At 35.8% G+C, this 18,734-nt stretch overlaps 1 non-coding gene and 1 pseudogene across 1 annotated transcript; one reads left to right on the top strand and one right to left on the bottom strand.

Annotated features, from left to right (window-relative positions):
• LOC144373362 (transport and Golgi organization protein 1 homolog) overlaps window positions 1-18,734 on the top strand; it is a 111,091-nt pseudogene that overhangs the window by 73,830 nt on the left and 18,527 nt on the right.
• LOC144373364 (U6 spliceosomal RNA) lies at window positions 5,110-5,216 on the bottom strand. The gene has a single exon (XR_013433070.1). It is a non-coding gene; the product is annotated as a U6 spliceosomal RNA (small nuclear RNA).

The raw sequence follows: 18,734 nt of genomic DNA, 5'->3' as shown, positions 1-18,734 counted from the left end.
ACCATTTACAACTAAAATATTTTTCTTCAAAGGCCTTATGCTCTAAAACTGTAGTTTTCAACCAGACCAACAGCACCAGAAACTCTAGGGGTGGGACCCACAATCTGTGTTTAGCAGGCCTTCCAGGAAAGTCTGGCCTAGTACAAGTTAGCTTGAATAATCACTGTTCATAGTCTCATAAATTCTGTGTTTTTCTTCCCTTTTCTTCTAAATGGAATATAATATAGCTCAAGTCCTGTTTTGACTTGCTTCCTGGACATGGTAATTAAACTTTTTCAAATGCAGTCAATGGTCCAGATCTTTATACTATATACTTACAGCAAACAGTACAGAACTGCAATCGATTTTAGATTGACACTTACGAATACTTCATCATAGTGCACAGTATCCAGTGGGAGATGAGAAACAATTTTTCAAAAAAATCCCCAATAATGGCATCAACAGCATTCTACTTTTGTGTTGCTCACTCTCATTTTATCAGTAAATTAGATGATGACTAATTGTTTATTTTAATCCATCCAGTATGGTGCTATGAAGCCATAATTACTGTATTTTGTGTTTTTAAAGGTTCTGGTCTGTAAGCATAGCTATAAGCATTATCCTGCACCAGTGCAGGGCTTGGCAGCACTGATCTGAACCTCCCCCCCACCATCTGCACACACAGAGTGTAGGAGAACTCATAGCAAGGGGGGATTCAGTTAATTTGAGAAGGAATAACATATGAGTTCTCCCATTTTCCAGAAGACATTGCATCCATATATGAACACTACTGACTTCTGAACTGTCTTTAACTCTATAAGGTTATGAAAATGAATCACGCACCATTACAATTTGTTATTTTCATGCTCCAAAACTTTCAAGAATAGGGAAAACTTGACTTACAAAATTAAGAATGAATTATTTCCCTGGCCTTTTAAGTTCCACCACAAAATGATGTCAATGACCTTTAATAGGTAAAATCTTCCCTAATGTCATTTAATGTGTCTCAGGTGCTGAGATGCTGAGCCAATGGGGCAGACTTCACCAGCAGTCAAATTCATAGACCAATAGTGAATGGAGGGCCTGGGGTTGTAGCTCAGTGGTAGAGCGCTTGTCTAACATATGAGGCACTGAGTTTGATTCTCAGCACTGCATACAAATAAATAAAATAAAGGTCCATCAAAAACTAAAAAAAAAAAAATTAGGCAAAAGCTTAAAAAAATAGTAGTGAATAGAATCTCAGGGTTGAGAAAGACCTTAGAGGCAACTGGTCCAACTTCTTAATAACTGCATGCTGGACTCCTGCTGTTTAATCAAACATACCCCAGGCTCATGTAACTCATACTGAAATTCCACCCCTACAAGCTCTCAAGTCTAACTGGAATTCTACCTCATTCACAGAGCCTCAATGCAGGTCTGTACCCAATTCCCTTTAGTCTCTCTTGGTACTACTGTGTTCTTTTTAAATAGTTGTCATCTGTCCATTCAATAAATAATTGTTGAGTATCTCTGCCAGGTGCCAGATACTGTGTTAAGCCTTGGCCCATTCCACCTGCAAATCTGCAAACCAAGACTCCCTCTCTTTCAGCTTTCCTAAAATTTTAAACACAAAGTTTCACCAGCACTAAATCCATGTTTTTTGAATGTGACCCTGTCTATATATCTCTGGTTTTAAAAATTTTCCTTGAGTAAATATTGTTCTGGTAGCAGTTGTATGGCCATGGAAGTAGTGGAGAGTAGACTGGAGATTGTTCATTTTATAATTGAAGGGTTTGACAGCTCTAATTAGGATTTTGAAGTTTTCTTCTCTGTTGTGTTAATTGTCTTTAGGAGAGCCACATATTCCAGGCACTGTGACTCATATATTTAGTGAAACACTCGATGAATATTGAAACTGAAGAGAGACAATTCTTATTCTATAGCATAAAATAAAATAGCAATTTCCCCTTTCAATTTTAGAGCTACTTATAACAGAAGGTACTCCTGTTGATGCTGCTGATACAGAAAACCAACTAGAGATAAAGGTCGAAGAGCCAGCAGATGCCACCCTTTTGGACAACATACTTTTCTTGTTATATTCATTCTTGCTTTATTTGTCTAAGATGGTAAGTTTGACATAGTTTCTTCAATTAGAATGTTGATTATTTATTAGTTTTTAAGTGGCTTCTGGTCATGAAGTGAAAAACTTAAAATGTCTTTATGAAAATGACTCTTGACCCTTTGAGTAGATAGCTCCTGAAACAAAAGCCATAGGGGTGTGGCTTTAATGGCTACTTGGTTTAGCACATGAGGAAGATTTGCTGTTTACCAAGGCTGGACATTTGCACACCTGTAAAAACTTGGTTCTTCCCCTCAGAACCTTTCATTCTGGCAGGGAGATAACAGCATTCACTTGAAACACAGTAAGATAATGGCAGAAAGAGAGGTATTTATTCGATGGTAGAACATTATTGTCCATAAATGCATTTATTATGGTTGGAAGGGTGATCAGTAAGGTCAGAAAGTGGTTGAGATGTGATTGAAGCACAGGCAAAAGGCAAACAGGAGTCTGACATGTGGTTTGTTGTTGATTAGACAGGCTGGGGTGGTGGGGGAAGCTGGCAGTCAGAAGAAATGTGTTCAGAGAAATGGAAACATGAAGAAAGGATATTTGGGGAGGGCAGGAGAATGTGAATAGTTGGTGTTGTAAAGTGTGAAGTTGGAGGGGGATGGGCCTGTTGGAGAGGCCAGCAAATCTTAAAGGAAGTCATGAGCCAAAGTAGCAGACCATTAATAGTGGGGATCCTTAGAAAGTTTTAAGAATGAAAGGAATTAGGTTAGATCTGTTTCTTAGAAAGAGTCACTTAAGGCTGATCTTTCTAAAGAAAATCATGATCCAAACAAGACATTTAATCTGTCTAGAAGCTTATCTAAGCATTTTAGGACTTACCTCCCCCCTATTGGTATTTGTTGATATTGGACTTTTAGAGTTTAATTATAGGAATGAGAAAGCTTTTAGAGGTTGGAGGATAAGATGGCCCTAGGGCCATTGTGACAGTAATCCTCCTCAACTGAAGTTGTTTCCTGTAGGTTGTGTTATTTCAAGGCTTGTGTAAGAAAGATGATGTTGTTGTTTTCCTTGTAAAATGTGTAGATTTTGAAGCCAGGTAGATCTGGTTTCAAATCCCAAGGTTATCATTTAGACGTGTGGGCAAATAACTAAACTTTTGAAAAAAGTTTTCCTCATCTGAAAAATGTAGATAATGCTTACTCCAATCATAAGAATTAAATGATTTGACAAGGTAAAATGTCTGGTGAGGTGTCTGGCATTTTGAAGGGTTTTACCCCTACACATGCCCTAATTCTCATGTAGACAGTCAGAAGGTGATATAAAGACAATGAATACCTGGGGAGGAAAGACCACCAGGGTGGAAAAGATGTGGTGGGGAGAAACAAATCATTTTTCAGTTGGCTCCATGTTTGTTCATGATGGTGGCAGCCACCTGGGTAAGGGGTATGTACGAGCCAGGCAGTTAGAATAATTATATTTCCAGTGATTAAAGCAGTCTTCTACAGTCATAATTTGATTATCAGAATGAATCAGCATCACTTGGAAAGTTAACAGCCTCATGATATGGGAAGGATTTCTTTATTCATATTTTTTAGGTATGCACAGAGCCCTCCTCTAGGTCTAGGTCAGGGGACATGAATGTGGTGCAGGTATGGTCAGTGATTGTACGGTGATAGGTAAGACATAGACGTGAGTGGCAAAGAAGAGGCACAATGTTAGGAGACTGATTTGAAAGGAGATTTCAAAAAGGCATTTTGATGGCCCAGTATGTACAGGACATTGTGTGAGGACTAAAAGAGTCTAACAGGTGTAAGGTATGATTGTGATTTTTGAAAGCCTTAAGAAAAGGACTTAACAAATATATGCAAAAATTATGAACAAGTCAATGTAAAATCTTAAACAAGTAGTATGATATCTGATAGGACTGGAGAGTAATAGGCTCTGATGTGTTTGGGAGATGTGCACCAATCAGATTCATTGATCAATGGAATCTTAGCAGAATCTTAGTGTTAGAAGAAACCTTGGAAGGCTGTTAGTCTAGTTTCTCACTCATTGCTGTTATTTTCTTTACTGTGGCCCTGACGAATAGTTATGAGGCCTGTACACCAGTATTTCCTAGCATGAGTCACTCTCTTACAAGGCTATATGTTCTTCTGTTGTCTAGTTCATCCTTGTATTGACTCCAAATTTTCCTCCACATGATTTCCTCTATAAAATTGAATTCTTTTCTACATAGAAATCCTTTAAATATTTGAAGTTATATCTTAATTTAAAAATTATTTTTAGTATTTTTATCATGGAAACTTTCAAATAAGAGCAGAGAGAATAGTAGGGAACTATAGGTAACCATAACATACTGTATATTTTAGAATACTAGAAAAAAAGATTGTGAAAGTTTTACCATAAAGAAATGATGTTTGAGGAGGTAGATATATTTAACTGATTTAAACATTACATAGTGTATACATGCATCAAAATGTCATGTTACCTACTTCAATAATTATAATGTTTGTTTCTATGTACTAGTTAAAAAATAAATTTAATTAGAAAAGCTTTAAAGAAAAGCATAGAGAATAGTATAATGAACCCACGGGCCATCACACAACTTAACAGTAATTCCTTGATAGCCAATATCAGTGAGTTTTTAAAATTTGTTCTAATTGGTTATACATGATAGCAGAATGCATTTCAATTCATTGTATATAAATGGAACAAAACTTTTCCTAGTTGTACACAACACGTGTAGTCCTACATGTACCTCGGGTAATGTGGTTCATCTCATTCCACCATCTTTCCTATCCCTCTTCCACCTCACCTGTCCTACCTCCCCTTTGCCCAAATTCCTCCATTCTTTCCATGCCCCTTACCACCCACCTCACCCCCATTATGGGTCAGCATCCACTTTCAGAGAGAACATACAGCTTTTGGTTTTGGGGATTGGCTTACTTCCCTTAACCTGATATTCCCATTCACCCGCAGATGCCATAATTTTTTTCTCTTTTAATGCTATAAGTAATATTCCATTTCATATATGTACCACAGTTTCTTTATCCATTCATCTGCTGAAGGGTTGGTTCCACAAAACTATGGAATACTTCACAAATGTGGGTTTCATCCTTGCTCGGGGACTATGCTGATTTTTTCTGTATTGTTCCAATTTTAGTATATGTGCTGCCAAAGCAAGCACACTCTGAGTTTTAACAAATGTAGATACCCATGTAAAAACTACCATAATAAAGATATAGAACAGTTTTTTTTTTCACTAGAAAAGGGGTTTCCTTGGGATCCTTCCCAGTGAGTGCCTTCACCACCTGTTCCAGGCAACCATTGATAACTTTTTTTTTTAAACTATAGATTCATTTTTCCTACAGTACTGTTTCATATATATGCCACTATAAGTGGACTCATATCTAGGAGTGCAATTGCCTCCTACGTTTAATGTATGTTTTTGTCTTATGTGATACTGTCAAGCCATGCTAAAAAATGACCACAATCATTTTATACTTCCACCAGCAATTTAGGAGACTTCCACTTGACTTCATCTTCACTAGCACTTGGGCCATTTTAGTGGGTATGTCTTTGTGAGTGTATTTCCTGATAATTAATAATATTGAGTGACCTTTTTTTTTCTTTTGAGATAGGGTCTCACTAACTTCCTTAGGCCCTTGATAAGTTGCCAGCCTCACACTTGGGATCTTCCTGCCTCAACCTGGGATTGATTGCTGGGATTACAGATATGTGCCATGATGCCAGGATCAAATACTTCTTCATGAGCTTGTTGACCATACTGTTTTTGTACGTCAACTCTCTCTGGCTAGCTGGAATCCAGACTTCTCCCAGCTCAGTGCCAACTGTGGGATTGGTTAGCTTATAGTTGTTCTTGGCACTCACAGGTACTGCTTAGAATGTAGCCCCAAACTGAAGACCACCTCCATGCAGATTTCTGTAACTCTTTTTCTTTGTGGCTCCCATGTTTCTGGTAGTTTTCTCTACATATTTTTGGCTGCTTAATCTCCTGGAACTCTGGTCTCTCTCTCCTCAGTGAGACTGTTGTGCCCCATTTGTGTTCCCCTTTTCAAACTGAGGTCTAGAGGGTGCCTCCAGGTAGAATGCTCACCTATTTGTTCTCCTGCTCTTAGGGGTGACAGTTGCATGTTCCTTGTGGCTTTCTATCTGAAAAATAGCTCTTTAAAAATCTTTTTTGACTGGGCATGATGGCACATGCCTTAATCCTAGTGGCTCGGGAGGCTGAGACAGGAGGATCACAAGTTCAAAGCCAAAAGTGAGGTGCTAAGTAACTCAGTGAGACCCTGTCTCTAAATAAAATACAAAATGGGGCTGAGACTGGGGATGTGGCTCAGTGATCAAGTGCTCCTGAGTTCAATCCCTGGTACCAATATATATATTCCAACTTTCTGGTTGCTTTCAGTGGGAGAACAAGTCTCATATAAGTTACTCTCTATTGATTTCTCCTTTTGTTGTAACTTTTTGCAATAATTGAAAAAAATATGTTTGTGGGACTTCTAGGATATATTGTAGTTTGGGTGAATAAATGACATCCCCCTGGTACAACAATTTAACCTGTTTTCTCTATTGCCTTTTTTTTGGTGGTGCTGGGGATTGAACCTCGGGCTCCATGCATTCTAGGCAAGTGCTGAGCTAACAACCTCAGTCTCTCTCTGTTGCTTTATATTTCTTGGAAATTGGTAGTCAGGTTTAGGTTCAATTCTGTTTCTTATGAAAATTTAATAGGAAATATTGCATTGACATCTGCATGTCCTCTCCTTTGATGTTGACTACTAGTCAACAGTGACCTTGGTGAGATTTGCTAATATATTACAGGTTGCAAAATAGCAATGGTCTGAATTGCTAGGATTTTTCTTTCTTCATTTAAAGGCTGGGATGCCTATACAAATAAAAATTTATGATTGATTATTCTTTCTTTTTTTTGGTACTAGGGATTAAACTCAGGGGCACTTGGCTAATGAGCCATATCCTCAGCCCTATTTTGTATTTTATTTATATACAGGGTCTCACTGAGTTGCTTTAGCAATTCACTTTTGCTGAGGCTGACTTTGAACTTGCTATCTTCCCTCCTCAGCCTCCCAAGCTACTGGGATTGCAAGTGTGTGCCACAGCGCCTGGCTATGATTGATTATTCTTTACACAGATATTCGGTTTGTATAGTTAAGGCAGGAGATAAACATTTGATTCCTTTTCTTCATTTAAACACTTTTCAGAATAGTAAGGTATTATTCTAGCATTATCAAATGATACCCAAAGTGGCTTTTGAAATCTTTTTAACTTTTATTTAAGAGTCAATATGATGTCATGCATTTAAAAATATTTGGTGTGTTTAATCCAGTTAGGAATAGTAATTGTTCTTATCTGATGCTCAATTTCTCCCCCTTTTTCCTTGTAGAAGCCTCTTTATCTTGGCTCCTGGGACCCTTTGCCACCACCTAGTGGTCATTGTTACCTGTTTCCCTTGCTTTTGAACTATGAGATGTTCCAAGTTCATCTTAAACATTTCCTATCCAGACCTTGAAGGAACTATTTCTCTAAAAGAACTTTGGTTTCTTTCAATCGGAAATGATATTTAGAGGCTACATTCCAAGTACTAGGATTGCTTATTGCTCAAATTGACTGTCATTTGTAAGCCATTTTAGTGAACAAAGCTCAGAAATATGTGGGGATTTTTGATCATGTCATTTAGATAATTCCCATGAAAATTCAGGATGTTAGAGAGATTTTACTTCACTTCATCTATCTTAGATTTGTGTTTTCTTTCTCTGATGTTGGAGTTCCAGTTTTCAATGACATAAATATAATTGTTTACAGTCTTGTGCCACTTAATGACATTTTGGTCATTAGTGCATAATAATGGAGCTAAAAAATTCTTGACACCTAGTATTTTTAATCTTTTTTGTGTTTTGATATGTTTAGATATATAAACATTTACAATGTTACAATTGTCTACAGAATTCAGTATAATAATATCTTATAGGTTTTTATCCCCAAAGCGATGATATACCATATATGAATACCTACGTGTGGAAATGGCTATATTTTCTAGGTTTGTATAAGTATACTCAATGATGTTTACACACTGAAATTGCCTAAGATGTGTTTCTCAGAATTTATTCCCATTATTAAGCAACACACGACTATATTTATGTTGTTTAAAATACTTTCAGGAATGTATTCCTGAAATGAAATGAAATTCTCTTGTCTTTAAGCTATATCCCACTAAGGTATGTTTGAAATAATTCATTTCTGTGGTTTGTCACCAACATGATATCACAGGTTGTTTCATTCTTGCTTTCAATATTTAGGTGTTAATTTTTAAAGATTTTTTTTATTTATTTTACAATTATTTAAATATTTAGAAGAGCCAAAGTTAATTTGTGAAAATAAGTTGTTTCTGTTTTCTGGTACTGGTGATTGAACCCAGGGCTCCTATCCACTGAGCCACATACCTAGGCTCTTTATTTTTTATTTAGAGATAGTTCTCACTAAGTTGCGTAGGGACTTGCTAAGTTGCTGAGGCTAGCTTTGAACTTGTGATTCTCCTGCCTGATTTTGAAAGAACTCTAGCTTTTGTCCCAGTTCTGTCTATCCTGAAGCTAGAGTTCTTTCAAAATCAGCAGGAGAATCACAAGTTCAAAGCTAGCCTCAGCAACTTAGCAAGTCCCTACGCAACAGGGATATGCAGCTCAGTGGTAGAGCACTTGCCTACCACACAGGAGGCCATGTGTTCAATCCCCAGCACCATAAAAAGAAAAAGAAAAGCAAATGATTTTTACATCTAGCTATGATAGCTTTATATAGGTACTGGCTTCACCTTCCCAACTGAAACAACTAAAATAAATATGAAAAAAAACCCACAAACATATAAAATTTTAAGATCCAGTAACATTGAAGATCAAGCAACAAAGAATGATTCTGGAAACATAAAGAACAAATGCTATGAGCTCTTTAGTTGCCCCAGCTTTTACTATGTTAAGAGATTCCCAAGCCATGACAAAGAAGGGGAAGTCAGGCAGAACCAGAGGATACCATGAATTGAGAGATGGTGCTGAGATTCCAGGAAAACCAAAGTGACTAGAATTCACAGGGTGGAGTACCAAAAGAAGGTTGCTACATTGAGAGACAATTCTGGAAATCTGTGAAAGGCTCTCTGAGTGTTCAGCAGGGTATTGATCTGCACATAAGTGTGATGAAACTGCTTAGCAAGTCAGAGAAACCATCTTAAGTGATTAGAAGGAACAGGTCTTAACACAGGGACCAGAATAGCACCTGGAAAAAACTATCTAAGGAAGTTGGGTAGAATAATCAGAAGGGTGTTACCTCGGACTGACTATTACAATTTATGTCATACCTAACAAATATTCAGACCCAAGAGAATCAAATTGTTTCCAGTAATTTAATTGTATACGAAATATTAAGAATAGTAATTCGTAATGTATGGCATCGAATCAAAGCTTACCAGGCATGCAAAGAAGCAAGAAAAATACAATCCACAATGATGAGGAGAAGAATCATCCAATCAAAGCCAACTGAGAACTATCGGAGATGTTAGAATGAGGTAATGGCATTTTTTAAAAAGTCATTACTACTATATTTCGTGTGTTAAAAAGGTAAAAAGAGATATAGAAGATATATTTTAAGAAAATCAGACTTCTAGAGTTGAAAATATATGATAAACACAGTGGATGGGATTAATGCCAGAATAAGCATTGTGATGAAATTGTTAGTGAACTTGAGGACATAGCAGGAGAAGTACCCCAAATGAAACAGGGAAAATTTCTTCTGTTAAAGAAAAGTGAACCAGAGCATCAGTGAGCTGTGGGACAGTTTCAAGTTGAGCTATGAGAGGTATTCAGAAAAATATTTTAAGAAATGATGGCCAAAAATTTGTGGAAACTGTACATCTGCCGATCCAAGATATTAAATGGGACTACAATACAAAAAGCATGAATAAAGCTATATCAAGGTATATTATATCATAAATAAATTGCTCAAAACCAGTGATAAAGAGCAATCTTAGCAGTTAGAGAAGACATTTATGTAGAGAAGAACTAAGGATGACATCAGATTTCTTGTCAGAAATTAGGCATAAGAGAATATAGTGGAGTGATACCTTTAATATATTTGAAGAGTAATAATGTTGGCCAATAATATCATGCCCAGTGAAATATCTTTCTAAAATGAAGACTTGTACTGACATACAAGCTGAAAGAATTCACCTACACTTGCACCAAGACAGCAGATGGAAATAATGGAATAAAGGAGTAAAGAACACTGAAAATGGTGACTGTGTGCATAAATATTTAAAATAATTTTTCTTATTTGAACATTTTAAAAAGTCATTGACTGTTTAAAGACAAATATCAGTGTAGTATGGGACTTAGAAAACATGTAAAGTAAAATACATGACAACAGTATAAATCTCAGAAGGGTAGTAACTATTGTAACGTTCTTATTGAATATGTGAAGTAATATAGTATCATCTGAAGGTAGATTGTGACAAATTAAAGATGTATATTCTAAACCCTGAAGCACTAAGATTAGAAAACAGAGTTATAGCTTAATAAGCCAATAGAGGAATCACTAAAAATACCGATAGTGGTATTTCTGCAAAAGAAGACAGAAAGAAAAGAAAAAGAACAAAGAACAGAAGGAACAAATAGAAGATTATATTAAGCTTACACCTATGCACGGCAGTAATCCTATTAAGTGGAAAGTATCTAAATACATCAGTTAAAAACAGAGATTGTCATATTGCCTAAAGAAGCAAGACCCAAATAGATGTCTAAGGGAATAACACTGTAAATAGAAAGACACAAAGAAGTCAAAATTAAAATGATTGAACAAGGTATCTCATGTTAAACACTAGTCAAAGGAAATCTGGAGTAGCTACATTAAACCAAAAGAGGTTGTGGGGCAAAATATATCATCAGGACTAAAGAAAGTTATTTCCTAATGATAAACGAATCAGTCAAGATTATATAATAAACCTAAATGCTTGTACTTTTAATATTAGACCTTCAAAATACATGAAGTATCAAAATTGATAGAATTATGAGGAAAATGATGAATCCTATAGATTACATTTAGAGATTTCAATATCCTCTCCTCAGCAATTGGCAGAAAACGAAAAATAAAAGTAAGGTTGTAGAAAGTGTGAATGACATAATCAATCCATCCATTTGAAATTAATTGACATTTATAGAAAACCCCCAAGGAGCTTAGTGCACATGGAACATTTACCAAGATAAACTATATTCTGGATCTTAAAAAAATTATCAGTAAATATAAAAGTATTCAAAGTCAGGCAAAGATTATTCTCTGAACACAATAAAATGATAAATCAATAATGGAAAAATCTGGAAAATTCTCAAATATTTGAAAACTTAAGTGCCAGGCTGCTATCTGCTATCTATCTATATCTATATGTATATCTGTATCTATCTATCATATATATATATTTGGTATAAATGAACAACACAGTACATTTATTTTTATGTGGTGTTGGGGATCGAACCCAGTGCCTCACACATGTGAGGCAAGCACTTTACCACTGAGCTACAACCTTAGCCCCCACTGCTAAATAATTTTTGAGTCAAATAAATCAGAGAAGAAATTCATATTTTGAGTTGAATAAAACTGAAAACAACATATCCATTTGTGCAATGTCACTAAAGTGTTATTGGAAAACTTATAGCACTCCCAGGCCCAAGATAGCTTTATTAAAAAATAAGTCTCCAGTCATTGACTTAGTTCCTACTATGAGAAACTAGAAAAGGAAAAATAAGTTAATCTCCAAGTAAGCAAGAAAAAAAGATATAATAAAGACCATAAGTCAGTAAAATTTTAAAAAAAAGGAAAATAAGAGAAAATCAATGAAACCCAAAGCTAGTTCTTTAAGATGAATAAAATTGATCAACATCTAGTGAGGGAAATAAAAGAGGAGACACGGGTTACCAATATTCGCAATCAGAGAAGGGATATCACTACAGATTTCACAGATACTAGACTGATAATGGGGATATTATGAACAGTTTATGTTAATTAACTTGACAATTTAGATGAAATGAAGAAATTTTATTTAAGCCACAAATTGCAAAAGTTCACTCAAGAAAAACAGACAATTTCATAAACCTTGTTGACTATTAAAGAAATTGAAGGTATAGGTAAAAACCTTTCTTCAAAGAAAAAAATATAAGACCAAGATAGCTTTATTGGTGATCCAATTAAACCTGTAAGGAAGAAATGATATTAATTCCTAATAGTAGTAGTAATACTAAACCCTTGTAGAATATTAAAGCAAGGAAATAGTTCTCCTATGAATCCAGTGTTATCACTACACCAAACCAAGACAAAGATATAATAAGAAAAGAAAACCACATACCTCTCATGGGATCTCCAATGAATCTGTACAGAAATTCTAAACAAAAATTTAAGTCAAATACAACAATATGTAAAAGGAAAATACATCATAGACAAAAACTAGACGGATGATGGGGATTTATGTCAAGAATCCAAAATTTATTTAACATTTGAAAATCAATGAAATTTACCACATTGATGTACCTAAAAGCACAATCTTTGTGTTTAGCTCGAGAGATACAAAACAAGCATTTAAAAAATATAGCAGAGGGGGGAAATGTTGGGGAGTAATATTGGCCAAATGATATTGTTATTTTGTGTGCATGTACAAGTAGGTGACAATAAATCGCATCGACATGTAAAAAAAAATCAGCCCTGATTATTAATTAAAAAAATTTTTTAGATGTTGATTAACTTTTATTTTATTCACTTATTTATATGCGGTGCTGAGATTTGAACCCATTGCCTCACACATGCTAGGCAAGTGCTCTACCACTGAGTATCAACCCCAGCCCCTCAGCATTGATTATTGATGTAGAAAAACAAACAACAAACTAGGAATAGAAGGGAGCTTAAAACATCCTCTGAAAAAATGCAGCTAACCTCATACTTAATGGTTGATAATTGAATACTTTTCCCCAAGATCAGAAACCAAACAGAGATGTCTACTCTCATTACATGTATTCAGCATTGTACTGGGGTGCAGTAAGGAAATAGCTAGTATACTAAGGCAAGAAAAAGAAATAAAATGCACTCAGATTGGAAAGGAAGAAATAAAATTCTCTTTTCTTTTCAGATAACTTGAATATATATATAGATACAATCTGGTATGATCTAGAAAAAAGCTATTGTAAGGTTGACAGATAAAATTTACATCTAAAAGCAATTATATTTTCTATATATTAACAATGAATAATTAGAAATTGAAATTTTAAAGATTTCCATGTACAATAGAATAAAAATATGAAGTATTTAAACATAAACGTGGCAAAAACTAAAATGTATATATTAAAAACTATAAAATATTGCTGATAGAATTTAAAGAGAACCTAAATGGAGAGATATACCTAATTTATGAGTCAGAAGACTAAGGTGTCCATTCATCCCAGTTTAATCACCAGAGTCAACATTATTCCAATCAAAATCCCTGCAGAGTTTTGTAGAAAATGACAAGCTGATTGCAACGTGGCTTCAAGACTTAATCTAGGGCTGGGGATGTAGCTCAGTGGTAGAGGACTTGCCTAGCATATGCAAGGTCCTGTGTTCAATCCCTAGTACCATACAAAGAGGAAAAAAAATATTCTAAAGCTACAGTAATCAGGATTGCAGACAAAACATCAAGAATTCAGAGATAGATACACAATATATATGGCAACAGTCATTGACAAAGATGGAAAGACAAGTAGAGAATGGAAAGTTTTTTCAGCAAATGGTACTGAAATTACTGCATATTTATATGCAAAATATTGATCCATGCCTTGCATTAGACACCTGAATTAACTCACAGACTTAAATATTAAACTCAAAACTACAAAACCTCTAGGAAAAAAAGTAAGAGAAAAAATTTTGTTGAACTTAGGTTTGGCAAAGATTTCTTAAATTTGAGAACAAAAGCATTAAAAAGGATTTGACAATGTGGGATTCATCAAACTAAAACCTCTGTAATTCAAAATACACTTTGAAGTCAATGAAATAGACAAAACACAAGCTGGGAGGAAATTACTGTAAAGCATTTATCAAGACTTGCATCAAGGATATATGAAGAACTCTTAGAACACATTAGAAAAAAATATAGTCCTGTAAAATAACACTTCATCAAAGAAGATAAACAGATAGTAAATACATTAAAAATGCTTGACATAATTATCAGGGAAATGCAATTTTGAAGCATAAGAGTTACCACTACACACTTATTAAATATCTAATATTAAAGACAATTGTGCTGAGTGGTTGGAGAAGAGATGGAGGAACTGGATGGGTACACATCTGGTGGGGATATAAAGTGGTAGAATCACCTTCTTAAAAAGGTAAACATACACCAGTCATATCCAACCATTCTTTTCCAAAGAAAAGATAAGTTATATAGCAATAGGAGGAATTTTATATCAGTGTTCTTGGCTATTTTATTTGTAAAAGCCCCAAACTGGAAAAAAATCCAAATGTCTATCAATAGATGATAGACAAATTGTGGTATGTACATGTAATGAAATTCTACTCAGCAATAAAAATAGATGATAGATAAACTGATGTAGATGAATCTCAAATTATGCTGAATAAGAGAAGCCATAGAAAATACAATATATTATCCCATACACATAAAACTTGAGGAATACAAAGCAATCTATTAAGATAAGACATTTTGCTGGAGGAATGGGAAAGTGGGGGGCAAGAAAGAGGGGTGACAAAGGGCAAAATTACCTAGAGAATGAGAATAATTTTGGAAGTAAAGGATGTGTATATTATCTTGATTATAATGGTGATTTCATAATTTCATGTTAAAATTCATCAAATTGCACACTTTAAATACATGTAATTTATTGCATGTCAGTTTTACCTCAAAGCTATAAGAAATAATATATTCATCTTTTTTCATTTTCTAAGATACAAATAGTATTCTATAAATATTTTTCTCTACTTCATTTTTAAAAAATGTATTCCGGAAACCAGCTCTTAGCAGTATTTAAAATTATTTTCTTTCTTCTTTGGTTTATTCAACAACTTTCATTGATGACGGTTGTTTCAGCCTTTTGTGACCATCTTGTATTGTTATAATTAATGCTTGAATAACATAGTTTTGTAAATACAAGTTTTAAACATTTGTTGTTGTATTCCCAGTATCTTTAGAAATTAGGGCTGGTGGACTATAGCTCAGCAGTAGAGCACTTGCCCAAGATACCCTTCCCCAGCACTGAAAAAGTTAAAAAAAAAAAAGTGGGATTGTTGAGTTAATAGGTAAATATATAAGCAGTTTTGGGAGATGTTGCCAAATCTCATTCATAAGGGTTGTATCATTTTGTATACTTATTAGCAGTGTCTGAGAATTTGTATTCCCCCACATTCTCTCACCTACTGAGTATGTTTTCAAACGTTTGGATCTTGCCAATGCAAGTGAGAAATGGTGTCTTGGTGTGGTTTAATTTGTATTTTGTTCATTATGAGCTAAGCAGAGCATGTTTCCATATGTTATAGCTATTTGCATTTCTTTTCCTGAGATCTGTTTATTTCTTCAGCCCATTTTTGTATAGGTTTGCTGGCCATTTTATTTATAATGTTCTTTATATTTCAGGAACATGATTCTTTGGACAATAATATGTTGCAAATATTTTTTCTCAGTTTGTCATTGTCAAACTGCGTGTGTGTGTGTGTGTGTGTGTGTGTGTGTGTGTGTGTGTGTAGCAGGTTTAGATACAGCCAGGAAAGATTTTTTCAATGAGGCAGGTTTTGCCCACTCATAATACATAGAAAATTTCACTTAATATTTTCTAGTACTTGTTTATTTTCTATTTTTACATTCATGTTTCTTATCCATTTGTAGTTTATCTTTTGAATAAGTAGAGAAAAATCCAATTTTATAATTTTCCATGTGGTAACGCTACTTATTAGAAAGTCTATTTTCCCCAAACTAACTTTTATTGTACCCCAAATGTCCAGTTGGTTCTGTTTCTGGATTCTCTATTCTGTCCCACAATCTCTATGTATTCCTGGGCTTGGACGAGGGTACATGAATTAATTATATAGTCTGCCCTCCCTGTACCCTTCATTGCTCTTCTTTTTCAGTGCTTTCCTGCTTATTCTTGTTCTTTTGAATTGAATATATTCAACTTGACGACAGATTTTTAAAGATCCACAGATGTTCATTTCCTCCCCAAGTTAAATGTCCCCAGTTTCTTCAATTTTTAGCACGTGCTTTTCGGGCTATTCATGATTCTGTTCTTTTCCACAAGTCATGCAACCCTAAAATGTGGCATCCAGAAATGAAGCCACCGGCGTGGGGTGATAATGACATGATTCCTTAGGGTTAGGCTTTTTTAAAAAGAGTGTCATCCACGAGTGAGCAGGGAAGGAAAGCCCAGCAGTAGTCTTTTAGAAGGGAGCAGGAGAAGCTTCTCCTCTTCTGTCTGCACTTTTGGGGCAGGTAGGTACCTGGTGTCTCAACACGTTGACAAAAGGGTTTTGCTCTGGGAGGGGCTGGGAGGCCTGACTTTCTCCTTTTTCCTAGTCTCTGCCTATAATCCCCTTCTGCTAGTTCCCTGGCTTCCTCCAGGGCCTTCTAAATCGCCGGTCCTCTCCTAGTTCCGGGGACAGGTGAGCCTCTTTCCTTCTGGAGTCCTTTCATTTGGACTCTTCCGCTTGGCTCTACTGGCGCTGTCCCCCGCCGGGCTCCGCAGTTGGTTCTTCCCGCTCCCCGCCACGCCCCTCAGCATCCTCTGTCTGCTCACTGCAGTCCACCCAGGGGCTTCCTCTGATGACGGGTTTCACGTGCCTTGGGCGGAAAGCGCCTGTGGTGGAGGAAGGCAAAGTTCACTCCCAGTACCCGCCCCCTGCGCTGGGTCCTACTGAAGTAGGAAACGGTGAAAGAGAGGGTCCTGTGCTGTTCTGCAGGGAAGCGTCGCTTCCACTCAGCTGTCCCTAAACCATGGACTCAGTACCTGCCACTGTGCCTTCTGTCACTGTTTCCCTGGGGGACCCAGAGCTCCTGGGACCCCTGTCGGGTGGCTGAGTTCTGGCAGAGTGGGTGCACTGACTGTCGTGGCGACGGAGAAATGGAGTGTGTCAGGCCCAAGGCAGGCAGGACGTGACTGTATGGTTAAGCGAGGCCGGTGAGAGTGTACTTGAGCTTTCCCCACTTGCACTTTTTTTTTTTTTGACGGAATAGAGGTGACAACCTCATGGTATGTTCTGAAATGCAGCCAACAATCCAAACAGCTAATGTTACTACAGGTCTTTTCCCTAAGGAGACTGCTGGGGAATTGGGCCCAAGTGACAGTTATCTCCTATTACGTGTAGAGGGCGGTGAAAACAGGGAAGAGTAGGCAGGTGTTTACTGCACTGCCTTTGAGCAACCATTTAAAATTAGGCTCTGAATTTTATAGAAGGATGTTAAATTCAGAGAAGTTTATCTAAGCCAGTTTTCAAGAGTTGTCTGAAATTACATGTCACGTATCTGTATATAAGAGTGGAATGGAAGTAAGATTTAAAATCTTATACATATATCGTCATTGTTTTTATTTGTTGCCATAAAATTAATTAGTTCTTTCATATATTTAAGTTTTGTCTTAAAAGAATATTTTAAATTATAAAAACCAGGTTATCTAAGAGAAAAGAATGATCCAGAGGGATTCTAGCCAGGTGTTAGACAATGTGATGATATAGGGCCTGTTACAAAGTGGAAATGTATGCTCAATTTAAAGTATTTAGATTCGGGCTGGGGTTGTGGTTCAGTAGAGCGCTTGCCTAGCATACATGAGGCACTGGGTTCGATCCTCAGCACCATATAAAAACAAAACAATGTGTCCACCCTAAAACTAAAGATACATAAATAAATATTTTTAAAAAGTATTTAGATTCATTATACTTGAAAACACTGGAAGCAAACAAAAAATATGAGACTGCCAGTATCCTCTCTCTTGAAGAAGCTATTGGAAAATATTGAGGAGGTGGATTTCTGATGAGGAAGTTGGTTTAGAATTGCCATGATTCTTTGTGACTGTTTTGTTATAAATTTAAGGTTTCCCATTTCTTCTAATTTGTCTGTTTAAGCTGTTTACTACATTGCCTGATGATACTCAACCTGGGCCTGATTTTTATGGACTACCATGGAAGCCTGTAGTATTCACTGTTTTCTTTGGGATTGTATCCTTTGTCATTTTCTTTTGGAGAACTGCTCTTGTGAGTAAATTAACTTACTTATACCTTAGCACATAAGCACAAGGATTATTTTATATAGTCACTGCCCCCCCCTTTTTTTTCTTTTTCAATTGCTAAAACACAAAATAGTGGTTTAAGTCAAACTAACATTATAAAATAATTTAGTGTGGGTGCAGTTGGTAGAACTGGTAATTCTTACAGCCATCCTGACCAGTAGTTTCATATGTATCAGAAGTCTTAAAAGTGGGATAAAAGATGGGATAGGTTAGATAAATATCCTTTTATGTAGCATATATGTCTAGTAATCTATCTTAAAGAAATAACTATGCTTTGAAGATTTTTGGTAATGTTTTTCAATGGAACAGTGTATTAGATTGAAGACTTAGCACAACATAATTCATTTAGGGGTTATTGTATGTTCGATTAGTGGAATAGTAGGCAGATT

The sequence above is a fragment of the Ictidomys tridecemlineatus genome, unplaced genomic scaffold (genome assembly GCF_052094955.1).
Source record: "Ictidomys tridecemlineatus isolate mIctTri1 unplaced genomic scaffold, mIctTri1.hap1 Scaffold_3690, whole genome shotgun sequence".
In the NCBI taxonomy this organism is placed as follows: Eukaryota; Metazoa; Chordata; class Mammalia; order Rodentia; family Sciuridae; genus Ictidomys; species Ictidomys tridecemlineatus.
The sequence above is the reverse complement of the archived record's forward strand: the minus strand, read 5'-3'. Positions and strand labels throughout refer to the sequence as shown.